The sequence below is a fragment of the Bos mutus genome, chromosome 12, assembly GCF_027580195.1.
Source record: "Bos mutus isolate GX-2022 chromosome 12, NWIPB_WYAK_1.1, whole genome shotgun sequence".
Lineage (NCBI taxonomy): Eukaryota > Metazoa > Chordata > Mammalia > Artiodactyla > Bovidae > Bos > Bos mutus.
This window is the reverse complement of record NC_091628.1, coordinates 19,259,272-19,282,266: the sequence shown is the minus strand read 5'-3', so window position 1 is coordinate 19,282,266 and position 22,995 is coordinate 19,259,272. Positions and strand designations below refer to the sequence as shown.

Sequence of the window (22,995 nt, the reverse complement as noted above, 5' to 3'; positions counted from 1 at the left end):
CAGAAAAGCAAAATGGCTGTCTGGGGAGGCCTTACAAATAGCTGTGAAAATAAGAGAAGCGAAAAGCAAAGGAGAAAAGGAAAGATATAAGCATCTGAATGCAGAGTTACAAAGAATAGCAAGGAGAGTTAAGAAAGCCTTCCTCAGCCATCAATGCAAAGAAATAGAGGAAAACAACAGAATGGGAAAGACTAGAGATCTCTTCAAGAAAATTAGAGATACCAAGGGAACATTTCATGCAAAGATGGGCTCGATAAAGGACAGAAATGGTATGGACCTAACAGAAGTAGAAGATATTAAGAAGAGGTGGCAAGAATACACAGAAGAACTGTACAAAAAAGATCTTCACAACCCAGATAATCATGATGGTGTGATCACTCACCTAGAGCCAGACACCCTGGAATGTGAAGTCAGGTGGGCCTTAGGAAGCATCACTACGAACAAAGCTAGTGGAGGTGATGGAATTCCAGTTGAGCTATTTCAAACCCTGAAAGATGATGCTGTGAAAGTGCTGCACTCAATATGCCAGCAAATTTTGGAAAACTCAGCAGTGGCCACAGGACTGGAAAAGGTCAGTTTTCATTCCAATCCCAAAGAAAGGCAATGCCAAAGAATGCTCAAACTACCACACGATTGCTCTCATCTCACACGCTAGTGAAATAATGCTCAAAATTCTCAAAGCCAGGCTTCAGCAATACGTGAACTGTGAAATTCCAGATGTTCAAGCTGGTTTTAGAAAAGACAGAGGAACCAGAGATCAAATTGCCAACATCTGCTGGATCATAGTAAAAGGAAGAGAGTTCCAGGAAAACATCTATTTCTGCTTTATTGACTATGCCAAAGCCTTTGTGTGGATCACAGTAAACTGGAAAATTGTGAAAGAGATGGGAATACCAGACCACCTGACCTGCCTCTTGAGAAACCTGTATGCAGGTCAGGAGGCAACAGTTAGAACTGGACATGGAACAACAGACTGGTTCCAAATAGGAAAAGGAGTACGTCAAGGCTGTATATTGTCACCCTGGTTATTTAACTTCTCTGCAGAGTACATCATGAGAAACGCTGGACTGGAAGAAGCACAAGCTGGAATCAAGATTACCGGAAGAAATATCAATAACCTCAGATATGCAGATGACACCACCCTTATGGCACAAAGTGAAGAGGAACTAAAGAGCTTCTTGATGAAAGAGGAGAGTGAAAAAGTTGGCTTAAAGCTTAACATTCAGAAAAGTAAGATCATGGCATCTGGTCCCATCACTTCATGGGAAATAGATGGGGAAACAGTGTCAGACTTTATTTTTGGGGGCTCCAGAATCACTGCAGATGGTGATTGCAGTCATGAAATTAAAAGATGCTTACTCCTTGGAAGGAAAGTTATGACCAGCTTAGCATATTAAAAAGCAGAGACATTACTTTGCCAACCAAGGTCCGTCTAGTCAAGGCTATGGTTTTTCCAGTAGTCATGTATGGATGTGAGAGTTGGACTGTGAAGAAAGCTGAGCACCGAAGAATTGATGCTTTTGAACTGTGGTGTTGGAGAAGACTCTTGAGAGTCCCTTGGACTGCAAGGAGATCCAACCAGTCCATCCTAAAGGAGATCAGCCCTGGGATTTCTTTGGAAGGAATGATGCTGAAGCTGAAACTCCAGTACTTTGGCCACCTCTTATGAAGAGTTAACTCATTGAAAAAGACCCTGATGCTGGGAGGGATTGGGGGCAGGAGGAGAAGGGGACGACAGAGGATGAGATGGCTGGATGGCATCACTGACTTGATGGATGTGAGTCTCAGTGAACTCCGGGAGTTGGTGATGGACAGGGAGGCCTGGCGTGGCTGCGATTCATGGGGTTGCAAGGAGTCGGACACGACTGAGCGACTGAACTGAACTACTGAGTATGTCTTTCTTTGTGGTGTTGATTAACTTGTTTTTCTTATTTCTTACTACCCTCTGAGTTTTCTGGAAACTGGAGGTTAGTTTTAAAGGCTTAATTATCTTTAAGCATTCTTGATTTTAAAAAACTCGTCAGTTGGTGATGCTGCGTTATATATTCCAATAGTGATGTTAGACTGATCAGGTAGTTCGGATGATAATGAGTAGTTTTATGTTATTATGTCAGAGTTACCATAATTGGCGAGAAGAATTTTAGTTGTTTGGGTGAAATATGATAAAGACTTGAATGTCATTTGAAATGAAAACGTCTCCTGACTTTTTGGGTAGTAAAGGAGTTAGAAAATGTATCTAGAGAATCTCACTGCAAGGTCAGTGATATTCTTTTTCCATGATGACAGCACTCCTACATTCACTTTTTTTTTTTCTTCTTAATATAAGGTTTGGCTGTATTCTCATTTCCAAGTCTCTGTTCCTTTACTTTGAAAGTAAAACAGTATTAAATAGTTAAGGACAATGTAGCTATCCTTTGTGGTAGTTTTGCCATTAAGAAAAAAATTGTCACAGCTTAGGATACCAACATAAACAATTAAAACATGGTAGAATAAATCATGACTATATTTACTTGGAATTAATCATTCCAAACTGTTGAGTTTTAGGGGTTATGAGTTTTTTTTTTTTTTCCTTAGAAAAGTTTTTTTTGGCTGTATTGAGTGGCACGTAGGATCTTAGTTCCCTGACCAGAAATTGAACCCCGTGCCCCCTTCATTGGAAACTCTTGAGTCTTAACCACTGGAGTGCCAGGAAAGTCCAAATTCTATTTCTTTACATGCCAGGTTTTTTTTTTTTTTTTTTTAAATACTGGTGTTTCTAAAAATGTTCTATGCATGAAATTCTAGGCAAGTTCGGTTTGGTAGGAGAGACTGGCATCTAAGTATATATATACCTAGTGTGCAGTGTAAGTTCTGTGATACAGGTACAAAATTTGCAAAGTACTATGAGAGCATGGAGAAAGGGAATGACTTTATCTGGGGAAATTGAGTAAGGTTACACAGAAGATCGCTCTTGAGCTAAGTCTTGGAGGAGGAATTTGCCAAGACGTAAAGAAAAATAACATGAATAACAGTGATTACATCATAAAGTGTTAGAAGCGTGGCACGTTCAAGCACCAGTTGGTTTGGTGATCTTACATCTATTCCCCCTTCTTCTGGAAACAACATTCTGATTTCACCTTTGAAGCTACTCTTCTTTCATTGGATACCTCTTGGTGGAAGTTTTAATCGAAAGCTCCTGCTTCCTTTGGTTAATTAAAGTGTTTCACTCTTTCTGGATAACACAAAATTAGCCAATCATATGCTATCCCCTGGCATGTCTGGTACTGGAACCTAAGTGATTTATCCTAGTGAAAGTATTGTGAAGAAATCTTCCATTAATTCCTGCCACCTACATCTTTGGAGGTGCTTTCATCCTGATTTGTTCATAGATCTCATTCTTTAGCTTTTCCTTTGGTTCTTTGAATTTTTCTGTATTTTTCCAGTAACTTCTCTTCTGTCTTTTTGCTTCTCTTTTATATCTTAAATTAACTGAAGTTGTTTTTTTTTTTTTTATTGTTCGTAACATATCTAATTTAAGGCGATGACTGTCCTGGTTTGGTTAGGACTGAGGGAGTTCTCAGGACACGGGACTTTCAGCGTTGAGACCAGGAAAGTCCTGGGCAAACCGTAACAGATTGGGTACTCTAACTGAAACAGTTTAGGAGTAGGGATAAGGAGTTTCGGGAGTCAAACATTGTTCAGATGGAAATAGTCAGTATGTAGTTGAGAATCACCTGTGCAGAACTAGCTTGCTTCACTTATTTCAGTCAGCAGTTATCTGACTTCTGAACTGTGAGGGATAAAACGATGAAAATATTGATCATGAAGTATTGTTGAGCATTTACTGTGTACAGGGGACTCTGCTTGTAAGAATAATCGTAAATAACCCTCACAAGATTGCCATTATACAGATGAAGAAAACGAGTTAAGTCATTCATTTAAGAAGATACAATTAGGATGAGGCAGAGCTTGCGTTCAGTTTTAGATTTCCTAACTGAAAATCCTGTGCCCCTTAATGACCATTCTCCTACTTTGCCTCAGGGTCCCTGCTCAAGGAGACTAGAACGGAAACTGTAAAAGCAAACAAATGATTAAAATGAAGTTAAATGGAGAATACACTGGGCACACAGGGGACGAGTGTGCGTGAGTCAGAAGAGGCTTCATGGAGATGGCTGCTTAAGCTGAAGCTAGAAACGTGTGTAGTTATTTGGTAGTAAATCTTGGGTGGTCCTGAAAGTAATAGAATCATATGCTCTGGGGAACTAAACTCATTTAGTATTTCTTACAGGTGGAGTGATTAGAAAGCTGGAAAAGATAGGCTGGGGCCAGATTGTGAAAAAGGCTTCCCTGGTGACTCAGTGGTACAATCCGCCTGCTAGTGCCAAAGACCCAGGTTTATCCCTGGGTGGGGAAGATCCCCTGGAGAAGCAACCCACTCCAGTATTCTTGCCTGGGAAATTCCATGGACAGAGGAGCTTGGTGGGCTACAGTCCGTGGGGTCGCAAGAGTTGGTCGTGGCTTAGGGACTAACAACAGCAAGATTGTGAGAAGGCTTTATTGTGGGGAAAATTTTACATGGGGTGGTGAGTTTTGTGCATTGAGAAGGATTGCTTTATTTGTACCATAGGTGATGGATTGGTGAGAATGAGAAGAGAGCTTGGAAGGAATAGGTAGAGAACTCTCAGGGGTCTCAGAGAAGGATTGTCTGACTGATAGCACTGGCATTGGGTGGCAAAGGCAGGAAGTTGTCAGGACTATTTACCTTCTAGAAGAGAGGTTAGTAAACTTTTTCTGTGAAGGGCCATAATGTTGTTAAAAGCCTAAATACTTTGGGCTTTGAGTGCCGTGATGTTTATGTCACAAGTGTTCAACTCTGCTGTGAGCATGGAAGCAGCCATAGACGATAGGGAAACAAAGCTTATTTACAAAATCGAGTGGAGGGCTGATTTGGCTCACAGGCCCTAGTTTGCCTACCCTCTATTCTAGGATGATGTGGCAAAAATTTGGAAAATAATTCAAATGGTGATTAGAGTGTTTAAGATAATGTATTAATATATATGGGCTCATAGGGATAAGAAGAAAAGAGGACTTGAAGCCAAGAACCCCAGGAACCACATCATTTTAGAGTACTAGTGAAATTGCCACTGAAGAATGAGTCTGCAAGAGACTTCCAGCAAAGTGTGGCATCAGAACTTTAGGGGACAGGAGTCTCCTGAAGGAAGAATATCAGTTGCAGTATTAAATGCTGCAGAGGACAGGTATGATGAGGACCTGAAATAAGCTGTTCATTGTCACTGGAGACTAGTTAACTAAGTGGAAAACTCCGAGAGTGGTGGAGGCTGGGAGCTGAATTATAATAGGGTGAGAAGTGAGTTAGAGATGCAGTAGTTAAAATCAGTCAGTAGAAACTCAATTTAAGAAGCTTGGTGCTCATGGGAAGGAGGGACCATAGGTCATCTTGAGGAGTCAGTATGGGAAAAGAATTATTTTTGTTGTTTCTCAGTTTTTGAGAAGTGTGGGATTGGCTACTGTTTGTAGGCTAAATGGAAGAAACCAGAGCAAAAGAGATTTAGGGACCTAACTAGCTAGAAAAGGAATAAATGATTGAGTCTGGCATACTGGGGAGCTATTAGGAGGTGAAGTAATAGATACAAACTGTGGTTAGGTTTGGAAGGGCTCTCAGTTGGAAAGGACTTGGAGAACTAGAGCTAGAAGTGAGCGTGGGCTGCAGTAGGGCGGAACAGATTATGGCTGATGGCCTGTGTTTTCTTTGACAAAGTTACCTCCAGAGAATAGAGTCTAAGAGAGGTAATACTTGAGGTTAAAGATTTTGGGGGAGTGCAGACTACCTGGCAATGCAGGCCTAGCTGAGATAAGTACAGTCATCCCTTGGTATTGCAGGGAATTGGTTCTAGGAGCTCCCTGAGACACCCAAATCCGTGAATACTCAAGTCCCTTTGTAAAATGGCGAACGTAGTGTAATGAGTACATTTGGCCCTTAGAATCCAGGCAGACCGATGGTACTAGAGTGTATTTTGGTAACAGTTGTGAACGGTTTTCAGTTGATTGTGTCAGATTTAGCTACGAAAGCATCCTGAGTTATAGTTAGAATTGTTAGTTAAGCCAAATATAAAGTGTAGAAATCATACTCACTTGAATCATTAAAAAACTGAACTAACAAGATGCAGAAATTGAGTCTGAACCATTTTTCCCACAGATATGGAAGCTGGGGGTGTAGAGAAGTAAGGAATGTTGTTCACTCACCTAGCTGATAACCAGGTTTTCTGATTCCAGTACTTGGGTAACACAACATGCTTAAAAACAAAATCTGTAGTTTAGAAAACTTGAAAACATACAATAGTAGAATAGTTTATGGAACTCCTGTATACCACCTTAAAACAGTTAATAATTTTTGGCCAGTCTTGTTTCATTTATATTCTTACCCACTTTTACCCTTCCCTGGAATATTTTGAAGCAAATTCCAGATACCCTGTTTTGTTTATCAGTACTTGACATGATCATGAACTCCTTATTGGAGAATTCAGGCTTAAATTGAAGAAAGTAGGGAAAATCACTAGGCCATTCAGCTATGACCTAAATCAGATCCCTTATGATTATATAGTAGAGGTGATGAATAGATTCAAGGGATTAGATCTGTTAGAGTGCTTGAAGAACTATGGGAGTTGATAACATTGTACAGGAGGCAGTGACCAGAACCATCCCAAAGAAAAAGAAATGCAAGAAGCAAAGTGGTTGTCTGAGGAGGCCTTACAATTAGCTGAGAAAAGAAGAGAAGCGAAAGGCTAAGGAGAAAGGGAAAGACATACCTATCTGAATGCAGAGTTCCAGAGAACAGCAAGGTGAGATAAGAAAGCCTTCTTAAGTGAACAATGTAAAGAAACAGAGGAAAACAATAGAATGGGAAGGACTAGAGATCTCTTCAAGAAAATTGGAGCTACTAAGGGAAAATTTCATGCAGAGATGGGCTCAATAAAGGACAGAAATGACACGGACCTAACAGAAGCAGAAGAGATTAAGAATAGGTGGCAAGAATACACAGAAGAAGAGGTGGCAAGAATACACAGAAGAATTATACAAAAAGATCTTAATGACCCAGATAACTGCGATGGTGTGATCACTCACCTAGAGCCAGACATCCTGGAATGTGAAGTCAACTGGGCCTTAGAAAGCATCACTACAAACAGAGCTAGTGGAGGTGATGGAATTCCCATTGAGCTATTTCAAATCCTAAAAGATGCAGCACTGTGAAAGTGCTGCACTCAGTATGCCAGCAAATTTGGAAAACTCAGCAGTGGCCACAGGACTGGAAAAGGTCAGTTTTCATTCCAATCCCAAAGAAAGGCAATGCCAAAGAATGCTCAAACTACCACACAATTGCACTCATCTCACACGCTAGCAAAATAATGCTCAAAATTCTCTGAGCCAGGCTTCAACAGTACATGAACCGTGAACTTCCAGATGTTCAAGCTGGGTTTAGAAAAGGCAGAGGAACCAGAGATCAATTCTCCCCTACCAGCTGGGTGTCCTAGAGTTCAACAAAGTTCTGATGTCACCTATCTGGAGATAGCCTCAGATTCAATAGGCTTCCCTGGTGGCTCAGAGGTAAGGAATCTGCCTGCAATGCAGGAGACCTGGGTTTGACCCCTGGGTTGGGAAGATCCTCTGGAGAATGGCTACCCACTCCCATGTTCTTGTCTGAAGAATTCCATGGATAGGGGAGCCTGGTGGGCTACAGTCCATGAAGTTGCAAAGAGTCTGGCACAACTGAGTAACACTTTTACTTCACTTTCACTTCCAGTTTCCACAGGTCATTGATTTAGTACAAGACTGCTCCCCACCCTCATCCCTGCCTGTTTTCTAATCACCTGGCCACAAAACTTGTGTTGGAATACTTTGGCATACAGAACCCAGAAAAACATTTTACTTACTAGATTATTGGTTTCGTATGAAAAGATATAACTCAGGAACAGCCAGAGGTAAGAGATGCATTGGGAAGGTCTGGGGGAAGGAGCAGACCTTCCATGGTCTCTTCTGAGAGACCCCAGCTCCCCAAGTGTTCACCAGCCTGGAAGCGGTCCAGACCCTGGCTTTATATGAGAACATGATTGATTAAATCATGGACCATTGATGATGGTACTGGATCTCCAGCCTCTCTACCCCCCTCTGGAGTTTGGGGGGTGGGGCTAAAAGTTCCAACCCTCTAATCATCCGTCTGGCATCCAGCCCTCAACCTTAGGTTACCTGTACCTCATTAATATGACTAAAGACACCTTTACTGCTCTCTTCAGTCTTCATTTGTGTCCAGCTCTTTGTGATGCTATGGACTGTAGCCCTCCAGGCTCCTCTGTCCATGGGATTCTCCAGACAAGAACACTAGAGTGGGTTGCCATGCCCTTCTCCAGGGAATCTTCTGACCCAGGGATCGAACCCCCATGTCTTTTGTCTCCTGCATTGGCAAGCAGGTTCTTTACCAGTAGTGCCACCTGGGAAGCCCACTTAATGCTCTCTTTATTTAGGAAATTCTAAGAGTTTTAGGAACTCTATACCAGGAACAGTAGGTAAAGACCAACTATGTATTTCATATTATAAAATCACCATATCATAGTCAGATATATTATTATACTTAAAGAGCCCAGAATAATAATTATATACTCAGTTAAAAACACACTTTTGATATGAAATTTCAAAGTAAAAATACCCAGTATTATACCACAGATTTATAGACCAAAAGGAACCTTCTTGGTCAGTTGTTTGGGGTTGGGATGTGACAGGAAATTAATAATATTTTTAATAATTTTTTTTCCTCTTTTCAACTAAAAAGTAAAGTAGAGGAATAATCCTGTCTGTCTCAAAATAGGTTGATAATAGCAGGTGTTACGGAGAAGGCAATGGCACCCCACTCTAGTACTCTTGCCTGAAAATCCCATGGACGGAGGAGCCTGGTGGGCTACAGTCCATGGGGTCGCTAAGAGTCGGACATGACTGAGCAACTTCACTCTGACTTTTCACTTTCATGCATTGGAGAAGGAAATGGCAACCCACTCCAGTGTTCTTGCCTGGAGAATCCCAGGGACGGGGGAGCCTGGTGGGCTGCTGTCTATGGGGTTGCACAGAGTCGGACATGACTGAAGCGACTTAGCAGCAGTAGCATCAGCAGCAGGTGTTAACTTTTAGCTTCCAAAAATGGTATATAGATTATTATGGAATGAGGAAACTTTATGGAAAGAAAGCCTTTTTCATATTTTCAGTATTTTAATAGTGAATATTTTTTTAAAATGAAAATGACTCCAATGCATCTATACATCATATGAAAGATGTTGAAACACTTTGTGTCTCTGAAATAGCCTTTGATGTATTCTGATTTATTATTCCTTGACTGCAAACACACACACACATTTTCTTATTAAATATAGAAGCATTAAATCACAGAGTCAAGTGGGACAGCGGTGAACTTGGGTTATGGCCCCTTTCTTTGTTGGAATAGTGTATGCTCGCTCTTTGCATTCCCTATCTCAGAATTGCAGAGGGAAAGATTCAGTATTCCAAACATCTTTGCAGTGTTTCCAGAGGATATTCGGGTTGACACTGTTGTCATTTTTCTTTAGTTAGGATAGCAGCAGAGAGACCGAGATAGAAAGCTGAACAGAGTATGGAGGAAGGTAGCTGGACAGGCATTGAAATAATTAGGTTCCTCTATAAGTTCCTCTCAAAAATTCAGATGTGCAGGAGAAAAGTAGGTAGCCTGAAAAGGATGGTCATGTTGGCTAAGTGCTGGTCTGTACATAGACAGTACAGATGCATTCGTAGATGGGAAACAGCCTAGATGTAGATACTGCATGATGTGTGTAGCAGAGAGCCATGGACTGTGCTGTACGTGGACTGTGGTATCTTCTTGGAAATTGAACTAATTTTGTTAACTTGAATCTAGTTCCGTGAGTGTCATGTGTATGTATATCTTAGTTTTGGAATAATGTATAATTAGGAGTATTTATTGAGACCTTTTTTCTTTTTAAACTTTGCAAAAATTAATTTTTAATAACTAGCAACTGGTGTTTTAAAACATAAGTAGAATATTTTGGGAATGGTGCTGTGTGATATTAATTTGTGTACTAATTTGTATTAGTAGTTAATTATTCACTTGTTAGTATATTCTACTTACTATTAAAAATTAAATACATTTTAAAGGAGAAAATGAAACCTAAATCATGATTCTAAATATTAAGGCTCTCATACTATTTAATAATAAAATGAAAATTCATTCTTGTATGAGAATAAATTCTCACTGCCCAAAATCCTTTGGTATGAGTGACAATTTAAAATGCTTCCTAATCTCCACACACAATTTAAAGTTACTGTTATGGTCTGTGGCTGGTAGCAGCAGTATTTTCAGTATTGTGCTGAATTCTGGGAACATTGTTTTTGATTGGAATTAAAGAGTTGATACTTGGATGTTAAGAGTTTTATAGTAAATGGGCATTTTCTTCTGTTTTCTAAGTTTTATGATTGTAGGGCTCATGCAAACTAACATTTTTGTGTACCCTTTGAAACTTTGGGAAAGTGGGATAATTGAGTGTTGAGCTAAATTAATCAAATTTTGGAATACAGAAGGAGAAAGTACCTGGAGCATACACTGATTATGGTAGTGCAAACAACATTGTCAGTGAATATGACTCAACACAAGTTCAAATTTAATGTTAGTTATTCAAAGTGAAGTGAAGTGAAAGTCACTCAGTCCTTGGAATTCTCTGGGCCAGAATACTGGAGTGGGTAGCCTTTCCCTTCTCCAGGGGATGGTTATTCAAACTACCTTTTAAAAGCAGTTCTAAGAAAGATTTATTTATTTATGGCTGTACTCAGGCTTTCTCTAGTTTTGGCAAGCAGGGCCTACTCCCCAGTTGCTGCCCAGGGCTTCCCGTCACAGAACATCGGCTTTAGGGCACCAGCTCAGTCATTACGATGCACAGGCTTAGTTGCTTCTAGGCATGTGGGATCTTCCTGGACCAGGGATCTAACCCGTGTCTCCTGCATTGGTAGGTGGATTCTTAACCACTGGACCACCATGGAAGCCATGCTTTTTTTTTGGTATTATGGAGTAGAGGGAAGTAAAACTGGATGAAACAAGTTCTCTGCCTTCAAGGGCAATTTAATCTAAGAAATAAATACAGCTGTTGGTAACTATAAGATTTTGATTGTTTAATAAAAGTGAAGGTGGTTTGGGTACACAGGAGGGACAGGTGAATGCTGGCCTTAAAAGATTTGACAGAACTTCATAGTGGAGATGACATGAATGTTTCCTGGTTTGCACAAGATGTGTAGGTTAGATATATGTTTAGCAGAAAGAGTTTTTTTTTTTTAATTAAGCTGATTTCTTGATGACAGTGTACCTGTGACCCTCCCTCTAGTTTGTTGCAGTGGCCCCGAGTGTCAGCATGGCGGTCTGTTCTCTCAGTGTTTCTGGTCTGTTGTGTTGTCCTAGGGGTGCCAGCTAGGGGTCTGGGTGGTGGAGCCCTTGTGGCTTGTCCCTTAATCTCACTGCTTCACAAATATGTTTTGTGTGTGTGCGTGCACGTGCCCGGGGGTGTACGTGCCATTATGTGAAGGAGGCTGGGAAGCACTGTTTTAGATTACTTACTATTCCTCTTCTGGTAAAGAGTTCTCTGGTATATAGTTTTGCTTTTGTGAAAACAGCTAGAATAGTTTCGTAAGAAGAACACATTCTAGATAAATGATATTAGGTACCAGTGCAGACAGAATCTTCTAGTAAACCAGGTATTAGTTCCATGCAGTGATTAGGGGGCCCTAATTCCCAGCTTTGTATTTATGAACATGATGGCATTAAGTGAAGATTTGATGTTTGTGGGCATGGCCACACTTTAAATAAATGTGACCAAATTACAGTATACCTCCATGTGCTTTTCTTCTGGTAAACATAGTAGGTATTGGACCTATTTCTGAGAAAACTATACTCCTCTCAGCAGGACAGGTACTTCTCAGGAAGGGAAGTTGGGCAGATTTGCTTATGGTAGGGACAGCCTTGAGAGGAAGTCCAGAGCTCCTTTCTAGTAAGAGGCAGAAAAGGGAGAAGGAAGCAGAAGGGAAAATTCTGAACTTACAGCCTGGAAGAAAGCAGGCATCTGGACACCCAGTCCTAGGTTTTACGCCCTAGTTGTGACTGCCTGGAGCTGTTGCATTCAGGATAGAAGTGTAGATTTTGGGGGCTAGTGTGACTTGAAATACACCCCCCTTATTAAAGAGGAGAAATTGGGGTCCCAACTTTCTTATCAGTGAAAGGGACTAAGATATGGTAGCAAAGGGATAGTTTTGGTGCTGCAGACTTTCAGAGTACAGTTACTTGTTGCTTGTTTTGTTTCTTGATAGTGAAGTAGAAGATACCTGGTGTCTGGAGGGTAGTTTAGGGATCTTGAGAAAGATTCGCCACCTTCCCAGTCTTCTTACTCAGTTCCTCCGCCTGCTGCTGCTGCTGCTGCTAAGTTGCTTCAGTCGTGTCCGACTCTGTGCGAGCCTATAGACGGCAGCCCACCAGGCTCCCCCGTCCCTGGGATTCTCCAGGCAAGAACACTGGAGTGGGTTGCCATGTCCTTCTCCGCCTAGTAAACTTCAATAATGTGTCTTTGGCTATATAACAGTACTGGTTAGCCATTTAAAGAATAAGAAAAGATTAAAGAACAGACCATACCAGCACTCTTTTAAGCTGGACTGTTGTCTTTTGGTGGGATAAAATATATATCAGAATTTATGGTTTCTCTGCAGCTAGGGAGCCAGCCTACATTCAGCCTGGAAGTTGTTCTTTTCCAGCATACATGTAAGGAGCTATTAATGGCCTTTCACCATGAAGATAATTTTATGTGCTGGTATTTAAATTCTAAGTAGTTTGTTTTTAATTACTATTATAGAAAGATGAAATATTTCCAATTTTGAGCACTCCCTCTAGACAGGAAAGAAACAGGGAAGTCCTTTTATTCCAAAATTGGGATGAGGAAATAAATCTATTACTGGTAATGTGCAGATACCAAAAATAGTCTTAAATCTCCTAAGAAATTCAGTAATAGAGGTATCAGAGAAAGACTATAAAATAAATATTTTTAAATGAATGAATCATATAAGAAAGAATCAGAAGCATTAGGGAAAAAAACCCAAGATATTACCAGAGTAGATCAGGCATACTTGAAAAGGACTTAATGTAGCTAGAAATGAAAGAGGTAAAAAAGAATCAGTGATATTAGGTACTCAGTGGACAGAAGTGACAGGATTTAAAATTGGAAATGCTTATTACAACCTATAGAAAAGGGAAAAAGGACATACATGACTGCTTGCTTAGTGATACAAACTGTGCCAGGTTCTTCTGTTAATGTTTATCTCATTTAATTCTCAGAACCACTTTTTGAAGTAGTTTTAATATCCCACTTTTAAAAGAGTACTGTCGTTTACAGATAAGGTAAAAACAGTAGATGAAGCAAGATCAGTGAGCAAAATGATGAACTCTGCTCTGAATATGCTAAGGAATTTGTGGGGTGTTTGCTGAAGTGATCCAGAAAGACGCTCAGCTCAGGAGAGAGATCTGGAATTAAAGTTTTAAGCTGCTTCATTTCCCAGGGTTATTGGACTTGCAGAATATACCAAAATCTGTTTATTTCCTAACACAATTGTTTATTTAAAGGATGATGGCTAACGGGAACTATAGTTGAAGGAATTACTCAAGTCTGACATCGAAATTTACTGTCTGTTGGCCACCTTTCCTTCTGTGAAAATAAGCCTCCTTTCAGGTATTCCCTCCCTGCCCCCGTCGTACATTTTATTCATTTCTCATGGGTAGCTGCTTAAAAAAAATTTAGTTGTGCATATAAACTGTCATCAGATGATGAGAATAGTTTTTAATGTTATTTTAAACTAATCTGATGTTTTCTCGGGGGATTATGCTTGAAATGAGGTCTTCACATATGATTAGTAGTACTGTTTTAACAGTTGATCAATCAGAGTACTGGTTCATTAATTAAGACTGTGGTACTGGTATAAGGAAAAACATACAGATCAATGGAATATAATTTAGACTCCAGCAATAAACTTACATTTACAGTAAATGGGTTTTCAACAAGGGTGCCAGTGCTGTTCAACAGGGGGAAATGGTCTTTTCAACAAAAAATATTGGGACAGCTGAGCTGGATATCCTCAAATCAAGGAATGAAGTTAGGCCTCTGCCTCACACTCTTAGGTGGATCAAAGACCTTTATGTAAGAACTAACATATTAAAAAAACTTCAGGAGAAAAAAGGTAGGTGTAAATCTTTGTGATCTTAGATTGGGCATTAGTTTCTTGATGACAACATCAAAAGAACAAGCAACCACATAAAAAATAAACTGAACTTCATTAAAATTAAATATTTATGCTTTAAGGGAGATCATCAAGAATGAAAACAAGCCCACAGAAGGAAAGAAAGTATTTGCAAATCCTCTCTGATAAGGGACTTATATCAAGAATATATAAAGCACTCTTAAAACTCAATAATAAAAGACCAGCCCAATTCAAAAGTAGACAATAGACTTGAATAGACATTTCTCCAAAGGAAGTGTGGCCAGTAAGTAAAAAGATGCTAAACATCATTGGTCACAGTGAGATGCCACTTCATGAAACCCACTAGGATGTCTAAAATAATAAAAGCAGATTATAACAAATGTAGTTGAGAATGTGGTGAAATGGAAACCCTCATCACTGTTGGGATTGCAAATTGGGCTTCCCTGGTGGCTCAGATGATAAAGAATCTGCCTGTAATGCAGGAGATGAGGGTTCAAACCTTGTTTAAGGAAGATCCTCTGGTGAAGGGAATGGCTACGTACTCCAGTATTCTTGCTTGGAAAAGTCCATGGACAGAGGAGCCTGGCGGGCTACAGTCCATGTGGTCACAAAGAGTTGGACATGACTGAGTGACTAACACTGTCTCTTATAACTGCCGTAGAAAACAGTTTGGCAGCCTCTAAAGGTTGAACCGGAGAAGGCAATGGCACCCCACTCCAGTACTTTTGCCTGGAAAATCCCATGGACGGAGGAGCCTGGTAGGCCGCAGTCCATGGGGTTGCTAAGAGTCGGACACGACTGAGCGACTTCACTTTGACTTTTCACTTTCATGCATCGGAGAAGGAAATGGCAACCCACTCCAGTGTTCTTGCCTGGAGAATCCCAGGGACGGGGAAGCCTGGTGGGCTGCCGTCTATGGGGTTGCACAGAGTCGGACACGACTGAAACGACTTAGCAGCAGCAGCAGCAAAGGTTGAACATTGAGTTACAGTATGATCCGGCAAGTCCATTCCTAGTTTTATACTTCAAAGAAATAAAGACATGTTTCTCCACAGAACTTACCTGTAATAGTAAAAAAGTAGTGACTGTGAAACTCGTTGTGTCCGACTCTTTGCAATCCCATGGACTGTACAGTCCATGGAATTCTCCAGGCCAGAATACTGGAGGGGGTAGAAATAATCCAAGTGTCTCATCAGCTGGTGAGTGGATAAATAAAATATGGAATATATCCTTATAGTGGAATGTTATTCAGCAACAAAAGGAAAGAAGTACTGATAAAGGGAAACAACATAAATAAACCTTGAAAACATGCCAACTGGAGAAACCACCCACCAGAAAAAAAGCATATACTGTATAATTCCATTTATATGACCATTTATATTCCAGAAGAGACAAATCTTTAGAGGCAGAAATAGGTTAATGTTGCAAAGGACTGAGGTGAGAGTTGTGTAGAATCAGGAGGTGACTGCTAAAGGAAATAAGGTTTCTTTTTGTAATGATGAGAATATTCTAGGGACTTCCCTGGTGGTCCATTAATTAAAACTCTGTGCTTCCACTACAGAGGGCCTGGGTTTGATCCCTGATCAGGTACCTAAGGTCCTGCAGGCCATGTGGTGTGGCAAAAATTTTTTTTAAACAGGAAAATGCTCTAAATTTGATTTTGGTGATGGTTGCACAACTCTGATTGTACTAAAAACTGTTGAATTTGTACACTTTAAATGGCTCAGTTATGGGCGTGTGAATGATATCTCAATGTTGTTGTAACCACCACCACCAGAGGAACAGTGGTTCCACTGTGGAACCTAGACTGTATGGAGGCAGGCGGAACAATATACTGTACTATTTTAAACACCGGACAAAAACACTTTCCTATAAAGATTAACTGGATGTTTCCTAATACAAATGTTCATAACCTTGCTGAAAAGTTACACACCATACATGCTTCAGAATTCATCAATAAACAAACCCAGATGATTCAGAGTTAATAATATAAAGTTGGTAATTGAAGCCATGGAATATAATATTCTAGAAGGGGTTTGTAGAGGAAGTAGATGAATGGCCTGCAAGGTTGTAGACAGAGCCTACAGGGAGAACTCCATAGAGGGACAAGGGAAGGAGGCCATGGAGGAGGACGGCACGGAAGTCGAGGGAATAGGAATGAATGGGTAACAGTGTGCTCCTGCAGAGGCGCCACAGACGGATTTGTTTCACGAATAGAAGATTGCTGATGGTGTTCGCAAAAGCAGTGTTAGTGAAATTTTTTTGGAAGCTGGCTAAGTGAATGGAGTGAAGAAGTGGAAAACACTGTATACTGTTCCTTCAAGAATTTTGGCTAAAGAAAGACAGTTGTCAAAAGAAAATGTAGATTCAGGAAGAGCTTTTTTTTTTTTTTCAAATAAGATGAGAGAGACTTGAACAAACTCATGATGATGAGAAATAGAGCTTGGAAAAATGGACAAGGGGGTAACTGATGAAGAAAGACACTGTGGTTGTGATAGGATGAAAGAAGAATGTTCAAGGATGCAGTTGATTGGGGATGGAATTGAGATTTGGAGGTGCAGTGCATGATAGGAAGTTGAGAGAATTGCTACCATCTCATGGTTCCTGTTTTCTTAATAAATAGAGAGCCTGGTTTTCTTCAGAGAGGAAGGAGAATAAGGAAAAGGGGTCTTGTGGATAGTAGCTTTTTTGTGCAAAACTACCTAAGGAAGGCTGGAAAACTATCCAAATAGCAAGCGTTGGGAGTTTAACTGAGATTAGAGACCTGGAATTGATAATGCCCATATTGGAGGCTGAGGTTTGTTTTCTTTTTTTTTTTTTTTTTCAGCGCTTACTAGCCTGGCTTTTGGAGTAAGACTTGAAGTGAATCAAAGTTAGCTTTTTAGCGGGGCAAGAGGATAGAAATTCAGGGGGCAGAAGTGTTGAAGAATGAGGACTGTGTAAGAAGGAAGCAAAACAGGAAGGGGTTAATAAAGTGGGGGAAAATCAAGGGCTGAGGGTCTAGGTAATTTTTGTGGATCTAAGTCAGTCTGTCCAGTGACTAATTAACGGGAAGTTGTCTAGTACCTTAATTGGATCTGTGGAGTGTTTTGCTGCCAGGGTCAGAGATTCTTCAAATTAGAGGTCAGTGTACATAGTGTTTAAGGGGAAGTCTACCCATTTCATATTAAAATGTTGAATATTCCAGAGTTTATGAATGAAGTGTAAAGCATCCAAAATTTATCCTAATTTGACTGGCAGATCTGTGGTTGGTTCTTGATGAAAGGATTGCTGGAAACTTAGGAAAAAGAAGAACTGGTGAGCCCCAGGAACAGGCTGTTAGAAGGGTTGTTGAAGATACCAGGAATGTGGTCAGGACTTGGTTTGGAGAGGAACACTAAACCAGCTTCTCGTCTTTGCTGATTATAAGGGCACTGGTGACATGAAAATGGGCACAGAGTGGCGTGGTACATGGTGTAAGTTCTTCTCCACAGCTCCGCGGAAGCAGTGGTCTTGAAGTGTGTGCAGGTAGATGAGACTGACTGACACATGTGGGACATGGGGACATCGTTAATAATGACGGTAGCTAATGTTCTTGCGGGCTGTCTGTGCCAGGCACTGTCCCCATTATGCAAACTTTTAACATGAACTTATTTGTCGATGTAATCCTATGAGGCATTGTTATCATCATTTTATAGATAAAGAAGTTAAGATGGAGAGGCCAGTAACATTTCGAAAATATCATCCAGTTTGCATGGGGGAGCCTGAATTTAAACCTGGACCACTGACTCCAGAGCAGGTGTTTCTAACACTGTGCTGTGCAGTTATAGGGTAGTGCTCCAATGTCATTTGTATAATATGTATTTAGTGTGTGTTGAATAACTTACATGAAACCTTAGAGGAAAATTGTTTGGTATGATATGGATGCTTTCTAATTTAGTGATAATTTTGTTCGTTATTTTCTGAGAGAATTAAGCAAGAGCAGTGGTTAAGAGTGTGGTTCCAGCAGCATCAGCATCAGTATCATCTGGGATCTTGTTGGAAACAAATTCCTAACCCTTACCCAGCCCTGCTGCTTGAGAAACCTGGGAGCGGAGCCCAGCAGTGTGTTGGTGTTTGTTTCTGGCCTCACTGAGTCCTCACTGTGGCGCTCAGGGCGGTGAGCGGGGGCTGCTGTCTAGTTGCCATGTGGAGGCTTCTGATTGCGGAGGCTTCTCTGTTGCAGAGCACGGGCTCCGGGGCCTGAGGGCTCAGGAGTTGTGGTGCAGGGGCTTAGTTACCCCAAGGCATGTGGGATCTTCCCAGAGCAGGATCGAACCCCTGTCTCCTGCATAGGCAGGCAGATTCCCAACCACTGGACCACCAAGGAAGTCCCAGTTTGTGTTTTAACAAAGCTAGTTTATTTTACTGGAGGCTAAAAATTTGAGAGCTACTAACCCAGAGCAGAGCATCGTATCAGAAGGTAAATTAGAATTTGAATTAGCCTTAAATGATACTGAGATTGTCAGTGTTTTCTGGATCACATTCTGAGGATTGAAATCTGATGTGGATTTATTAGCATTAGATAGTCCCTGGTGGCTTAGACGGTAAAGCATCTGGCTACAATATGGGAGACCTGGGTTCAATCCCTGGGTCAGGAAGATCCACTGGAGAAGGAAATGGCAACCCACTCCAGAACTCTTGCCTGAAAAATCCCATGGACAGAGGAGCCTGGTAGGCTACAGTCCATGGGGTTGCAAAGAGTCGGACGTGACTGAGTGACTTTACTTTCACTTTTCACTTTCATGCTCTGTGATTGCAGTTTGATATGTTGATTCTACTGGTCACAAGTGAAATGGAAGCAAAATGTCCGTGGATCACAGCTGTTGACAGCTCACAATGCTTGGTTGTATATCATTAGTGCTATTTTCTTTCCTTTAAACATTTTAAAAAATTGTGTAACATTTGATATACAAAAATAGATAATGTAGATATGTTTTGAAGAAATAATAAAACAAATATCTGTGAATCCAATACTAAGTTTAAGAACTGGAAACAGAAGCTATCTCTCTGATCACATCCCTAGCTTTCTATCAGAAGTAAATCCACAGTCTAAGCAGTGACATTCTTGTCTAGTTCTTCTGTCGCTGTACTGCCCGTGACTGGGCTGAGGGACTTGTACCCTAGACTTTGGGCCTCTGTGTTGTAATGAAAGTGCATGTGTGACTCCAGAGCCAGAGCATGTATTTCATTCCGTATATATACACACATATACAAACATATATAAAAAGTAATCCACTGTCATAAATGTGTGTAATTCATTACTTTGCTTTTCCTGATTATCGTACATGTCTGTATCCTGAAATAACATAGTATTTACTTTTGCTTGTTTTTTTTATAATATGAAATATTCATACTGTATAATGTGGAAAATAAAAAATTTTTAGTTGTTTTGTTCATGTAACGTTAACAGTTCTAGATTCATTTGTGTAGCTGTAGTTCATTCATCCTCATTGCTGAGTAATGATTGCCTCACAATTCATTTATTTTCCTTTTAATGAACATTTGAGTTGCATTCAGTATTTTTGTTTCTTGCTATTATTATAAACCAATGATACCAGAAACCACTTACATTTATCTCATGATGAGTATATGCAAGAGTTTCTGTAGGATTTATACCTTGAAATAGAATTGTTGTGTACTTTAGTATTTTCATCTTTACCATATTTTAAAAATGCCAAATTTTCTCCCCAAAATGATTGTACCAACTCACCAGTTGCTCTACATCTTCATGAACACTTGGTGATATAATACCTACTAATGTTTTGGCCACCTCATGCGAAGAGTTGACTCATTGGAAAAGACCCTGATGCTGGGAGGGATTGGGGGCAGGAGGAGAAGGGGACGACAGAGGATGAGATGGCTGGATGGCATCACTGACTCGATGGACGTGAGTCTGGGTGAACTCTGGGAGTTGGTGATGGACAGGGAGGCCTGGCGTGCTGCGATTCATGGGGTCGCAAAGAGTTGGACACGACTGAGCAACTGATCTGATCTGATCTGATCTGATTCATGCTCCAGGTTTCTTTCCAGCTTGGCTTCTCTTTGCACTTTCTGTGTGACATCTTTCAAAGACCAGAAATACTAAATTTTAATGGAGTTATTCTTTTGATTTTAACATTTTTGTGTTCTACTTAAACTTTTCTCCACCCAGGGACTGTAAAGGTATTTTTCTTTAAAAACTTAAAGTGTTGATTTTATAAATTTTCAAACCATCTGGAATTGATTTTTCTGTATGGTGATATAGTAGGTATCCAGTTTCTTTTTTTTCCCTCACATGGATAATTATTTGGCTCAGGACCATTTATTAAATGGCCTGTCTTTTTTTTACTAGTAGTCTGCAATACCATCTCTATCATATCAAAGTCTCCATGTATGTTTGGGTTTATTTGAGGGATCTCTTCTTTTGGTGAATTTATTTTTTGCTTTAATCTGTATATACTTTTATATCTTGAAAAGTTAAAATATTGTAAAATTACAGCTAAACATCATTAATAGAAGTAGCTTGGTGTAAATGTCCAGTGTTCACACATCCCCAGCAGTATTTTATGTGGCATACAGGCACACATTCTAGTGTGTGTAGTGTTGTTGTTCAGTTGCTAAGTCGTGTCTGACTCTCTGTTAGCTCAGGGACTGCCGCTCTCCAGGCTTCCCTGTTCTTCACTATCTCCCTGAGTTCGCTCAAACTCATGTCCATTGAGTCAGTAATGCCATCCAACCATCTCATCCTCTGTTGCCTGCTTCTGCTCCTATCCTCAATCTTTCCCAGCATCAAGGTCTTTTCCAGCGGGTTGGCTGTTTGCATCAGGTGGTCAAAGTATTGGAGCTTCAGCTTCAGCATCAGTCCTTCCAATGAATATTCAAGGTTGATTTCCTTTAAGATTGACCATTTTGATCTACTTACTGTCCATGGGACTGTCAAGAGTCTTCTCCAGCACCACAGTTTGAAAGTATCAGTTCTTCAGCACTCAAGCCTTCTTTATAGTCCGACTTTCTCACATCTGTACATGACTACATTATAGTTTGTTTGGATCAGTATTCATATAAGTTCTATGTTCTGTGATTGGTTGACATGTCTCTTAAATCTCCAATCTGTAGGTTCCTGCTCCATTTCTCAAGCCACCACCCCTCCCCCTTTGCCTTGTTGTTTGAGAAATGGAGTTGTTTATCCTGAATTTTGCTTGTTGCAACTTCTTTTTTTTTTTTAATTGAAACTTAAGTTTTATCATGATATTTTATATACATGGTGGGAAAATGGGAGACACATATCAAGTACATATCAGGAAAAACTATTTTAATAGTGTTGTTATATAGTGTATTGGCTAGTTCCAGTGGATCTTCATCTCTTACTGCTGACTTTATCTCCAGTATTTGAATTATGTGGCAGGGTTCATTTCTGTCTTTCAAACAGTGCCCGTTTTCCCACTTCTTTTTGGTAGGAAATGAAGTTTTTATATATTTTGATCCAGCATGTGTACTTTTGACTCCACACCAAGGTGCATCAGTCTCAATCATTAATTTTTCACTAGGTATTGATTTATAACTTCCAAATCAGCCTCAGTTTTCAGTGAGCAACCATTAAACCCTATATAGAGACCCAAGTCCATCAAAGCAGCTGCTGCTTCCTTGGTACCTTCAAATGAATGCACCACTCCACCTACACACCGATCTCTGTTTCTTCTCATTATATCCAAAAATTCAGCATGTGAGTTCCGACAATGGAGAAACATGGGTAATTTCGTTTGTTCTGACAGTTCAAACTGTTTTTCAAAATACTTGAGCTGAGTATCTTTGGAACAAAACTGTAGTCGGTCAAAATCAAGTCCACATTCCCCTATGGCTACAACTTTCCCTGTTGCTTTCAGCAAGATTCAGCAACTCCATCAGGTAATGATCAGGGTCATTCTTTTCGAATTCATCACATCTTGTAGGATGACACCCAACGGTGCCGAAAAACATATCATTTGTTTATGCCAAATGCAGTGCATCTTTACTGTCTTATAGATTTCCACCTGTAATCATAAACTTTTTAACACCAATCTGAACAGCTCTCTCTTTTCCGTCCTTTAAGTCATCTTGATGCTTTTGAACCACCCTATAAATTCCTCTGAACGTAGGATCTGTCAAGTTGATACCAATATCCACAAATTTGAAATGACTCATGACTGCAGCCCCAGGTTCTCCTCGACATGGTTGCAACTTCTTGATGTTTAGTATGTCCTTCTGTTCTTTTCATTTCCTGTAAATTGGTTGTTAAATGTAAAGGCTTGGTATGTTTTATTTATTAATTAATCTCTTTGCAAAGATTGATTTGTATGTGGTATTATATACTGCAAAAGAAAGATCTTGAGATAAAATTCACATACATTTTCACATCTGCTCAGTGGCTTTTAGCATATTCGTACTAAAAGTTGTACAGCCATCTCCATACCCAATTTCAGAATATTTTCATTACCACAGAAAGAAATAATATGACCTTTAGGAGTCATTCTCCATTCTCCACCCCCCTTCAACGAATCCGCTTTCCATCTCCATAGATTTGCCTATTCAGGACATTTATATAAATGGAATCATATAGTATGTGGTCTTTTGTGACTGACTTATTTCATTCAGCATAATGTTTTCAAGGTTCATTCATGTTTTTAGTATGTGTTAGTAATTCATTCC

The 22,995-nt window shown here is 40.1% G+C and overlaps 1 protein-coding gene and 1 pseudogene across 1 annotated transcript in view; one reads left to right on the top strand and one right to left on the bottom strand.

The window, feature by feature from the left end:
* Window positions 1-22,995, top strand: part of KPNA3 (karyopherin subunit alpha 3) — a 98,630-nt gene that overhangs the window by 12,096 nt on the left and 63,539 nt on the right. The window lies entirely within an intron of this gene.
* On the bottom strand, window positions 21,529-22,509 carry LOC102268568 (deoxyribonuclease TATDN1 pseudogene; annotated as a pseudogene).